This window comes from Epinephelus lanceolatus, chromosome 13, assembly GCF_041903045.1.
Source record: "Epinephelus lanceolatus isolate andai-2023 chromosome 13, ASM4190304v1, whole genome shotgun sequence".
In the NCBI taxonomy this organism is placed as follows: Eukaryota; Metazoa; Chordata; class Actinopteri; order Perciformes; family Serranidae; genus Epinephelus; species Epinephelus lanceolatus.
In genome coordinates, this window is record NC_135746.1 from 35351909 (window position 1) to 35365104 (window position 13196).

The 13196-nt window shown below is 40.4% G+C and overlaps 1 protein-coding gene across 4 annotated transcripts in view; it reads right to left on the reverse strand.

Annotated features, from left to right (window-relative positions):
* Nucleotides 1–7480, reverse strand: part of fynb (FYN proto-oncogene, Src family tyrosine kinase b) — a 112196-nt gene extending 104716 nt beyond the window's left edge. For 2 of the 4 annotated variants that reach the window (XM_033648379.2, XM_033648376.2), the window contains exon 1: nt 7312–7479. The gene's annotated coding sequence lies outside the window, so the exon portion shown is untranslated. Of the gene's footprint in view, nt 1–2386; nt 2435–7311 lie in introns of all 4 variants that reach the window. The other 2 variants (XM_033648377.2, XM_033648381.2) reach the window with 2 other exon arrangements.
* Nucleotides 7481–13196: the final 5716 nt, after the last annotated feature.

The window sequence follows — 13196 nt, forward strand, 5'->3', positions numbered from 1 at the left end:
AGGTGGAAGTGGCGAGCTGATAAGGGACTGTGCGTGATGCTATCAGCTTGATAGGATCTGTGTAACTCCTGCTCCTTGAAGCAAGACAAACAACTCTTGCTAATTGAATTCCTTTGAAGAAACACCCCTAAGACGGACATCTCCATGGGCCCGGTTTTGACAAGCTTTCATGCAAGTGTATCGCTTTCACACATCATTTCCTCCCTTGATATCCCAGCAACAATGACCCAGAGGCATGTGCCCGGCTCGCAAACATTTCTACTTTTTTAATGAAGCTGATGGGTCGTGTAAAAAGCTAAAAGACGCGACGGTGAAACCTCCGGGTTTTTAATTAGCAGAGTGAAAAGAAAACTAGCAGCTGAGATATGGAGACGCTGGAGGGATTGCAGGCGTTCTGGGGTGATCATATGATCTGCATGATCATATGATCTCACATGTAAGTCTCCAAAGCCTCTGTCATAGCTAGCATTCATCCATGGTTCAACATTTACTCATGTGTAACAATAACTTCATTTGAGCCTGTGAGTACGTCACGACTCAGCGGGGGGGGTGGGGGGGGGGGTGCACGCAGACAGAGAAAAGAGACACATTTCATCCCTCTCCACTGGAAGCGTGACACAAAGGACGACACTGTTGTGATGTCTTTCTGACCTCTGAGGTTGTGGCATGACGCTGAGAGCACAAGAGCAGCTGACTGTACTCCCAGTCCCAAACGTATGAGCCAGGGCCATCTGACCCACCGCAAGCTCCATGTGATGTCATAAACTGCTGGATTGGACTCTCCCGCAGAGGAGAGGGCTTTATTTTCCGAACTTAACTTTAACTAATGAGATGGGGCGGGGGCAACATTTAATCATTCATGTGAAAACATTGAAATCTGCTGGGTTCAGTTTAATAAGCAGCAGATTTTTTAAATTGAAAGACTGAGCTTTCCATACAGAGAGAAAACTTGAACCTGAACATACTGTATTGTAACATGTTGGTTTTCACAGTATTCTGGTGGCAGAGTATGCATTTACATATCGTATATCCTCAACTGTACATCTAAAAAAGCCCACAACAACTGCACATATACTCTATCCATGGAGACATGCACACTATTTACCTCTGCAGCATTCTTTGCACTGCTTGTACAGCACAGTAACAACCAGTTTTCAGTACTTGCACATAAATGCTCTACTGTTGCTGTCTACCATACTTCTTTCCTGGACATAACAGCAAAAAAAAAAGTTTGTTTCTAAGCTGATTATTGGGTTGCTGTTATTTTTTATCATCTTGATTTTTCTTGATTAATAAATTCATTATTTGGCCTATTGCAGAAGAACTGGTGAATGCCTACCATAATGTCCCTGTACCCAAGTGGACATACTCATATTCCTTGTCAAGTCCAACCAACAGTGTAAAACTTACTTCATGTATCATGATATTCACTTCAGTTCATAGAAGACTAAGATATCCAGCTAATGTTCACATTTTGAGCTGCCAATAAATTTGTTATTTTGGCATAAAAATTGCCACCATGATTTATCATTTTTAAAAAATGTCAACAAATTGTTTCACTCCAAACTGATTTGCCAATCAAAAGAAAATTATTTGACAGCAACAATTTTACCATTCACTAAAGAAGACTTTGAGATGTGACTGAAAGCTCTGAAAAGCCACTTCGGTGGACCTTTGACCTTGGACTGGATTTGGATTGCTCCAAATTTTGTTCCCAAAGGTTAAAAATAAACTCACAAACAACAAGCCATTCATCATTCAAATCATTTACTAAGCAAACGTGCCAAATATTTGCAGGTTCCTGCTTCCTAAATGTGAGGATTCACTACATTTCTCAGTTGTATATCTTTATAAATTGAACATGTGGGGGTTTGGGCTGCTTTGTCGACAAGACAACCAATTACAACGATTATTGCAGAGTTAGAGCTGAATTCAAATGTGATCTACGTCAAACCCTCTTGTATCTCTTTGAAGTCAGCAACCAAACAAAATGCTCCCAGAATGCCTGTTTCCTGTCGGGAGAGTGTGTAATTCTTAAGAAACAGAGATTAGAGGTTACATAAAGTTGCAAAATGATGAGGATTAGGGCTTCACCATGGGTGCTGCCAGCTCTCTGCGCCTGCTACAAGACAGGGATCAAGTCCAAATGTCCAAAATGGCTCCTGTCACAGAGCGCACGGTGACAGTAACCAAAGTGACTTTAGGAATGACATAGTCACTTCCCACCTGCTCTTCCCAGTAATGATATCCTCCTTTCTCAGATGGCCCACACAGAGCACAACAGGATCACAATACAGTGCTACAGTACATCATAAGTAGACAGGGCAGTACACCAACCCAGCATGAATCAAAGCCACACAAAATGGATAATGAGGGTCACACTTACTGAGTCTGAGCAAATTCCAAGAGCAGGTGTTATTGTCTGAGCCGAGATCTATAGAAACGATACATAGAAAAGTCTATAAAAATGTTTGAAAATGAAACAATCTGGGTAGAGAAAATCACACTAATGTGTCCACACTGAGGACATAACCTGTAACGAATGCTCACAAGCAGACATTGTCTCATTTTGATAGCTAACAAGCAACAATGGTTGAATCTGTGTGTGCTAAGAAACAAACAGACATTCCCTCCTTAGCATCACCCACAGAAAAGAAAAGCTCTAGTTAGGACGGACACTGACAACAGTGAACAGCACAGTACGTATATGTCCTTCTGCCTGGAGGGTCTCTGTGCTCTCTTCTTCAACATCCAACTAAAGAAAGTGAAAGATTTTGTATCATCATCTTATAAAGGCTTGAAGAGCATCACATAGTGCTGGGGAGAGAATAAACCAAATTGGAGCAGGTGGAGAAGTGAGAAGTGCGAGACAGGTTGGGAACACTTGAGTTAAGTACAAAACCAGCAGCAAAAGGGGGCATCTGGGCAGAGCCCCAGAGCTCCAGGGGTCTCATTTATAAAGCAATACATATAGGTTCCATACTAAAGCCCAAAATGGCATGCCCCAAAAAATATTCAACAATTTCTACATTCAAGCTTCCACCTCATCATCTGCGTCACCAGTTTCCTGTCTCCAAAACACACGTAAGCAAATTTCTCCCATCAAGTCTGTTTTTATAGATCACAGGCGTGCGCCTCTTTCAGTTTTTGTGCTTACGCAGTGTTTACAAATGAGACCCCAGGAGGCCTGAGAACTCCAACCACACTTCAGTTTGGGTCAGCTAGTTAGTGCTCATTTAATTAAAATTTTGTTTGAGAACATGCACCATCAAACTACAGTATCAGCTGACCCAGGACCCAGGACAACATCTTAAAGAGTAATTTGGATATTTTCCTACTTGGACCCTATCATCCAACATTTTTGTGTCTAAATGAAACAACATCTTTTTGAAACTGGTCCATTATTAAAAAAGAATGCTGCAGTCCTCAGCGCCCAAACAGGCTGCAATAGAACCACTCAGGACAAGTTTGCACTGTCAATATAAGTCCACTAAAATGCTTGTTTTTACCACTGACAGGCTCAGATAGTTATAAAGTGTGTGGCTATTAAGGGAAGGATCCCTACAGAGATAGACCTTTTTTTTTTTATTGAAGAGAAAGATCCTTCTCCTTTAGGCAGACACCGCCCAAAAAGCCTCATCACCAAACCCACCAGACTCCATTTCAATAAACAGTAATTTTAGTGTGTATAGAGCCAGCATATTTTCACATAACTGGATGAATTAATTATATATTTCAAACAAACCAGAGTTGGTTACTGTTGGGACATTTTACCGCTGTGGACTTTGAATGATATATGTTTTATGATGTTAAAATGACTGTTTGCGTGAATGGAGTCTTGTGTGTTTGGCGGATTTCGGGGCTGTTTGGGGTTAAACAAGAAAGGATCTTACTCTTTAACAAAAAAGGTCTATCTCCATAGGGATCCTTTCTATAATTTTTTTAGAAACTTCAAAAAATCTGAGCCTGTTGGCGACAAAAACAAACACTTTTAGTGGACATACACTGATGGTGCTAACATGCCCCGAGTGGTTACAATGCAGCGTATTGCACAGTGACCAGCTGTAGTAATGTTGCTCAATACTGGATCAATTTCAAAAAATGTTGTTCCCATTAGTAACTTAGACACAAAAATATGGGGAAATGGTGCCCAGGTTGGAAAATACCAGACTTAGTCTTTAAGGTGAGTCCTGCTCTATTTCACAATCCTGACATACTATAATGAAATAAAGGGTCGTTGTGTCCAAATCTAGTTACAAGATTATTCTTCCAGTTATGTTTATACATGTTGTTTACTCCTACACTAGTTTGTGTCCACATTACCACATGGCAAACTTGAGGCCAGATAGTATTTCACATTGCATGGAGAGTTTTATGAATGAGGGTCTAATGGGGAGCCTCCTGCTTGTCCTGATTATTCTAGCATAATGAAGTAATCCAGAAATGAAACCACAACCAAAAGTCCATGACATCAATAAAAAAGATTTCAGACTAAAGTTTCCCAAGTTTACACATCTACTACTGCATTAGATTTCCTGTGCTCTGCTGTCCTAACTTCCTCACCTCTGTGTGGTAACCAGCCCCATTAGGTCGCTCCTTTTAACACAAAAGGATCCACGTGTCAGTCAGTGACGGGGTGAACTGTGATTAGGAACACAGTCCTTTGGCAGCATTTCACCACAGTGTAAGAGGATGAGAGGCTGTTTAAAGCTGTCTGTCAAACGGGGCCTACATGCTAAACTCAGGGGACTTTCATCAGTGATGCCAAGCATGCTTCATCTTATTGTACAGCAGTGGGAATAAAAAGAAGCAGCCCTTAACTCATAACTGATCCAGACAAGAGTTTTTTGTCTGCAATAAGCCACGCGTCAGACAGATGGGATATCTGCAACACAGAAGCGAATTTAACACAATCATGGATGTAAAGATTTTTTATTTGCCATCTGTAATTTTCCACTTTGGTATGATGAATGCTGACTTCCAACAGACATCAAATCATTAGGATTAGCCAAACCCAGATCTTCAGACCTTGAGAACATGATGTGCACTCGCACTTCTACAGAAAAAAAAATTTCCATAAAGCACACTGGTTCCTGTGCTCGGTTTCCAAGACTACTACCTCTCGACAGAGATTAACCTGGCAGCCTGAGGACAGATCCATCCTTAAAGCCTTACAACATACTGCTTCCACATACTGCACCTGCAGCACCTGGACCCAGCAGGCCACAACATCACATGGCTGTAAAACAAGCAGCTTTGTCTTCTTGGTGCAGAAATCTTACACTTAGTGGAGTAAGCGAGCTGTCTCCTGACTGCTGGCACTGCTCAGAACCCAAGAAAATAGGGATGATAGTACTACTACAGCAAAAGAACGCAGAGGAAATTACAACTCCTCACTTCATCGCATCACTTCCAGTTTTTGCAGTTTTTCCTTACGAGCCACCTAAGAGTGCCATGTCTAGCTGTCTGTCGCATGTTGTAAATAGAGGCTGCTTCATTAACAAACACCTCGTAAGGTGGAGGAATGCTGATGTAAGAAAGAAACTGCAGGGCCCCTAATGGCAGCGGCCGACAATATAATCAATTACTCTAATTTTGCAGGCACAATGCGCGGAACAAATGGCTGCGGTTCAGACTTGGCCAGGTTTTATGGGCCGAGGCAATGGATGAAGGGACGCCCGTCATTGTTTTAAAGGGTGACAGAGGTGACGAGTGCAATTAACCCCAATTAACAAAGGAAAGGAGGGACAAACTTCCCTTAACATGAGGAGGAAGAGGGTGGTCATCACAGGAAGGCATTCATATCCTCTGCACAGTGCAATATATCTGACTGCTTTAGAAGAGTACAAAGTGGATACAAGAGTCGGTTGTAAACTTCCTGTTTCGTGGCAAGACAGAGAAAGTTTACGCCACGGCCACACCGCTCAACAAAAACTAAAGCTTTAAAGAACTTTTTATCTCGAAGGTCTTTAGATAACAGACTAAATGTGAAGTAGATCAGATTAAATCTCAAGGAGAAAGTGGTTTTTAACTTGTTCCAAGCCTGAATGCATTTACTGTACATGCCACTATTGATTTACAGTCAGAGCGCCACCTACTGGCAACAGGAAATGTGATTTTTCATACTTTGATGTACTTCTCCTCGCTAGTTGGCCAGAACAACCTCAAATTTGGGCAAAAAAGCTCTAAGATCTTGACGATGCCTTAGAGTGGAGATTGTGACTTTTCGCTGAGTGGCTTTGCTGTGGTGGCGCAGCGTGTTTCGATGTTTCAACATGAAAAATAAACTACTGTCACTAGACTCCACACATTCCCAGTCCCAGCCTCAAGACATCTACAGAACTCCTCCTAACAACCTGACCAGATCCACCTCGGGTTTGTGTCTAAAACCTTAAGACCTTGATGATGCTTAATGGTGAAAACTGTGAGTTTTCGTTGCCAAGGTAGCGCTGAGATTTCAGTCTTTTGACATGACACAGGAAGCTTTTGTAACGTGACTCTATATGGTCCAATCAACCCAACATTTTCCATGTTAGATAACCATGTCAGCCTCCAGAAATCACATCCAAACATCAGGGAAAATACAACAGCTTGAGCAGATAATCTTAAAGTGATACAGCACACTTCACCTGCATCACACAGTCTTGTGTAGAGGAATGCAACCTGCTCCTCATACTTAACTGACTATGGTTTACTATGGTACTATGGTTTCCCCACTGCATGCACAGGAGCCTAAATGCATCCCAGATAAGAGAGCCCCTGTCAGTCATGTGAGGTTACGTCCTTCATCTGACTCAACTAGGCATCAATTGGAGATGCTAATGATGATGATGTTGATGATGATGATGATGATGATGGGAGAAAGTGATGATGGGAGGGGGCATGGTAAACAACCGAGCAGAGGTTGCGTCAAGATGCTTTCAGGAGCTAAACGCCTCCTGTGTGATAACAAACAGCGTATTCCTTCAGCTTTGCCATTGACCGCGGATAACCTACTTGTCTAACGGTAATTAGCTCCGTGTGCTGGTTCTTCACTCCACTCACACAGGCTAAATATGTGCCAGTGGGTATATTTCACTGAATACACACCGGGTATCGCATTCAAAACAGCCGACGCGTCACCCAGACAGCCTTTTTCTCCACATAGAGGAGGTAGAGAAAGGTTTAGCTAGCTAACAGGCTAAGCACCTTTACGTCCAAGAAACGTCAATAATAAAAAAAAAAATACCTGGAAAAATCAAAGTAAGTCATTCCGCTTTGGACACACAAGCGAGCTGAATGATGGGTAAAATGATAAACAGTGTGTCTCACCTGTTTAAACGCGTCTAATAATCCGCAGCTGTGTATTCCATCCCCGTTATGATGAAACGGTTTGACAGTGGTAAAGACTGCGCTGCTGTGGTGGCCCTGATGTCGCCGTGCTGCTCGTCGTAGCCGCTGCGTGTGATGGCGTTAGCTCTGCAGGGCCACAATGAAACTACTGCTGCCTTCACGAGCTGTCGGTAATGTCAGCGAGAGGCAGGGGCACACAATTTACACGGGCAAACAAAAGGTTGTGGGTTACGTAGAGGGTGTATCTGAGCAAACAGAACAAGTGGGGCCCGTATTGTTTTTAACAGAGCTGTTAAATGTGATGTTCGAATTACAAAGTCGGCAAAAGTCATGATAAATTATAGTTGATAACCCAACAGCCCACATTAATAATAGTCCATGCGACACAAATTAGTCTTCTTAAATATCTCCTTTTGTGTGTGTTTTCAAAAATCAAACAACTGCCGCTATTACAGATGAACTTTGTTACTTTTGTTTGGGAATATGTTGCTTTTATTGCCACACTTGATTGTCCTGACAACTCAGAATCCGGAGCTTTTCAGAAGCAAGTGAAGATAACATAACGGGCCCGGTCCATTGACTGGCAGGACACCTGTCCAATCAGAAGACAGAGAGGGGTGAAGGTGGGTGGGACATGGATGGAAGTGCTAAGTGTGGATGTGTATAAACAGATTTCTTTGATTAGGATGTCTAGTAAATCTGTGACAAAGTTCAGGATGATTTTATACACATATTACATCAAAATTAATAGATCTTTATTAGCTGGGCAAAATAACTTAGAGGCAAAAAACACAAAGTATGTCAAGGTCTTATTATAAATATGGTAACATAGAAACTACCAACAATCTAGTTCTGTTGTGATATTTTGACAGTTTAATTTCTAAAAGGTCTAAATGTAGGATAGTTTTTTGTAACAGTTGGTAAATGAGCTGCTATATTTCTGACTAATGAAGGGATAAACAGCTGTATGAGCTGCAGTGTGTGTTTTGATTTTTACTTGACGTTAGAGCGCCATCTCCTGTTTACATGCAAAGCTGCACTTTAATGAGAGACAGCAGCAGGCCGCCTCAGGACACAGCTGATTTTTTATAAACATATGTATCCATTTTCCTTCAGCTGTTGTTATTGTTGCTGGAAGTATAATGTGGTTTGTGAACTGTAATGAGCTGAACGTTGTGTATGGGGTGAAGTGTCTATTTGCTAAGATAATGGGGCATCTACTTTGAGGAGGTTCTTCCCTGGTCATAGCAACATGAAATAGTATGAATGGAAATTGAGGTTTTTTTTTTTACACATTTGATTACTGTTTGTAGTTTGTTCTTGTTAAATTATTATGTCATAATGGCTTAAAGAGCTGCTGATCTTGTACACACGTCTGGGTTTCAGTGTTGGTGTAACTGATGTTTCAGGGGCACTTCTTAGAACAAAATTTTGCTGCACACAATCCTAACTTGCTGAATATAGCAGAGGTGTGGACCTTAGTTACATGTCTTGGACTGGAGTCCAAGTCACAAATTTAATGACTCTAGACTCGACTTCACAAAATCAAAAAGACTTGCAACTCGACTTGGCGTTTAACACCAGTGACTTGTGATTTCACTTGAACTTGAGCCTTTTGACTTAAAAGTACTTGATACCTTTCCTCAAACCCAAAAAAAGTGAGCCACGAATCAGCTCATTTCCTTAAACAACTAACATTAATGCTAGTCCAAGCAAGTTAAAAATTGAGCATAGTGTTAGTTCAGGTAGGACAGATGTCAGGCTCTCAAACAGCCCAATCAACTGATGGATTAGCCGATTGATGAAAGGGAGTCAGCTGATAGATCACCTGATTCCGTTCTGCGCAACCAATTGGTGAATCTCATTCAGGGCGCCCTATTGAAACTGCTCTGGCCTGCCTACTGTTGCTGCTTCCTCTGCAGGCCACTTTGCAGCCTTCCTCCACCACAGCTCCTCCTTTTCATGTTGTGTCTGACTTGTAAAGGTCATTTCATTTGTCACTGAAGTTCGCTCTGTTACCTTGGGTTTTCCACGCAGGCGTATGGAAGAGGTTTTCTGCGTAGGCCTAGGAAAGGCAGAGAGGCCCCAGAACAGAGCCATACTGCAAAATATCATACTGCAAATGGAAATAAAGTTTTCTTTGACTAAAGTGGTCCTGACTGAACCTAACTTTGTTTAAACTAATTTGATGGCATCCAATCAAGCTACGGGAGAGAACCATGAAGAACTAACGTTACATTAAGGAGCACTAGGGTGAAATAATGATGGCAAAGATACACACATATACACACATATGGTGTGGGAGTGGTTGGAGCTTTCAAGGCGCCTGGAGCTCATGCAGCAGACTATTTGCCCCTTTTGCTGCTGGCCTTGCACTTCACTTAGTTGTTCCAAACCTGTCCTGCAGTCTTAGGATCCCTTTTTCTCCACCTTTTGTAAACACAGTGGTCAACAAAAACACTAATTGCAGAATGCTGAAAATTACAGACTGAGACAAGACAAATTCAAGATAGATAGATCGATAGATAGATCGATAGATAGATAGATAGATAGATAGATAGACATATGATAGTATGATAGTGACAGTCCGGCTGCCACTGAGCATACACCTCTGCATAGAGGTACATATTTTTTAAAAGAATTTATGATTTTTGTAAATTTGATATTCTATTACTCTGTTATTAAAATGACAGTATGACTTGTTTAGGACTTGAAACTCAAAGTTTGGGCCTTGGGACTTGACTTGCGAAATGACAGTCTTGACTTTGGATTTGAGTGTAAAGACTTGAGACTTACTTTTGGCTTGAAAAACAGTGACTTGGTTCCACCTCTGCTGTATACTACTGTCTCTTAGAGCTGTCAGACAGTATACAATGAGTCTGCAACCACCAACATGGAGCCACAGGTCTTTTCCATAACAGGCATTTTCACATCATTGCAGGGCTGTGTTCCATTTAGATGAACCAGCTTTATGCGCTTGGTATTGTGTATGCTGCTCACTGCAATGACTGACTGGAAATGATTAATATAACTGAGCCATCATTAATGTTATTCATTACCTGTGCGTCTCCTGCTGTGAAGAGTTTGAGGCCTATAATAAGGGCTACGTAACATCTCAACAGTGTGAATGAAATCTTGTTGATCTATTTCCATTTTAGTTATTATCGCTGTTGATATTACAGTATGCTTTATGATATGTGATGCCATACAAGGTTATTTATTGACTGAATTATGACCTACATTTGAGAGGTTTTCATGTTGTCAGCTACTTAAAAACACAAATATAGTCACACCTATTGTGCCAATCTATTTTTAACGTAGTAGCAATATGGAGTATCTCACAATCCTCCCATGACTCAGTAAATAGGACAGGTCATCTTGGCTTAAACAACCACTAAACATACTTTATTTGTCTAGTCGGGGTCTTTATGTCATATCGTCATCTTAAATGCTGTTTCAAATGGTTTTTACCTTCATCAGAATTACATTTTCTTTTAAATTCTCTGTGAAAAATTAATGACACAACTCATAAACACTGGCACATTATCTATCAGCAGCCTCAGTACAAAGCCACTATCAGCACAAGACTTGGAATCTTCATATCAGTCAAACCATATCATTTTATGTTTGTGCTATAAATAACGTCTGTACTTGTGATCTTTGAATCCTGCCTGCCACAAGTTCAATACAGCAGCAGTGACCTAGTGTGACCGCAGAGGGAGAACGGTGGTGTGGTGGTAAAGCATTTGCGCACTCAGAACCTCTGCTAATAGAAGAAGCAGTTGCTGTCCGATGTCTGCAGGCCGCTCAGTCAGTGTTGACAGCACATGCTGCCCTCTGCCAGCTTCCCACAGATCATAACCTACAGCTGCTGCTGTTTGGCTGGATGGAGTCGTGCACTGACCATCACTCACACGGAAATAATGAAACTCAGCAACATCATCACATTACATGTTGACATGGTATGGTGAGATAGAATGGAATAGGGTTATCAATATACTATGTCTGCATTATTGTCACTATAATGATAAGATTCTGAGTATTTGGAAATCAACATTGAGTTATAATGTATAATAATACATCTCATAATAATAACATTTTACTTTTACTTTCAATGTTATATCTTATTACTGTACATTATTGGGCATTTATTACATTTTAGATGAGTCAAAGGAGACACTTTTGACTCAGATGAAAAAAGAACCTTTTTATGGAGATTGAATTTGCCTTCATTACTCGCTTGTGTTATGTTATGTTTGCCATCTTCTGATGGTGTCTAAACTAAGATCTACTCTAATCCTTTGCACATTGACCAGTCAGTTTGGGTATAGATGGGATCATTCCCTGTTGATAGGGATTTTAGTTTAATACATCTTTGCCTGATAACAGTGTACTTGACATCTGTTGTATGGTGACTACTGGTAAAGTGGGACAGTTAAGCTTCAACATTTTTATCTTTACGTGTATACACTTCCATCACCACAAATCAAGTAAGTGATGAATAACATATAGGTTTTATGGCTATGACATCACTTCCAGTGCCATGGCACACCACATTCAACAACCTTGCTGTAAACCACGATGTAAAGCAAAATGACATCGTATTCTGAGGTGAATATCAAAGTTAGGGACTGTTCCTTACTTACGTGGGGGGTGGGTGGTGCAAAAAGGGGGAGGCATGTCAGAGGCATGAAGAATTTTTTTAAGCACTGGAGAGGGACTGTTTTGGCTCAAGGTCGGAGCATACAAATTTAAATGGCTGTATTTTGTATTCATTTTACTGCAGAACCGCCATAACCATTCCATTCATCACAGCCAGTAAGTGTAAAAACAGAAATTATTGTTACACTTTCAAATGCAACGGCCCTTGGACACATCATGTGCGATAAACGCTTCTGTCAGAAAAAGAACATAACCAAATCTGAGCTTAGAATAGTGGTGTTTTCATGGCCAAAAATAAACCATTTGCACACACTAACCAGCATGAATGACAGAAGTGAAAAACCAAGGTTTTTTTTTAAGTCCAGGATTTCATCTTCACCTTTTAACTTTCAAACATCGAAGGCTAAGTTTTAAAATTCCAATAACTAATTTATGGTGGAGGGAGGGTCATGTATTTTCCACCAGTCACTTAAGGAGGCTCAAGGAAAAATATTTAGCTTGGGGGATGGTAAAAAAAACAAAAACAAAAAAAAAACAAACAAACAAAAAAAGTCACAAATGAGGTTTTGGGTCAATGTGTGTTTGAGGAAGAGACACTGATCCTATCTTAACCCTTTTTTCTTCTGTGTATTATTGTAGGGCTCTTAAGCTATTTATTTAAGAAATTAGAAATTTCAAATTTTACATAGAGATATTATATTTCTAAACATGACACTAGTGTCAAATGTTATTGTTTTCGGTAGGCCAACATGTTACTAATAGTGTCATGCACACTTTACACTTCAGAGAAAGAAAGCAAACTTTTTTTAAGAATAAAAAATAAATTTACATTTTTACATCTGTCAAAATGATTTCCTTATAGATTTTATTTAAAGAGATCCACCTGAAAGGGTTAACATTATCAGTATTGTTAAAACATTACCAGTCAAGACATTTTATTACATTATTGCTTAAAGGAATACCTCACTTACAAAATGACCATTTGTAAATCAGTCATGTTGTGTTACCTTGAACTGGTGAAGAAAACTTTGTATTTCCTGAATGTCTCCACATAAAACAGTGAACATATTGACTGACTGATTGATTGGGGACCAAGTTGGACACCAGCAAAACCACATCAAAACATCTGTTTATAAACTCTTATTCAACTTGTGCAGTATAATCCACATCTCTTTTATCCTAAACACGCATTTTCATAAAAA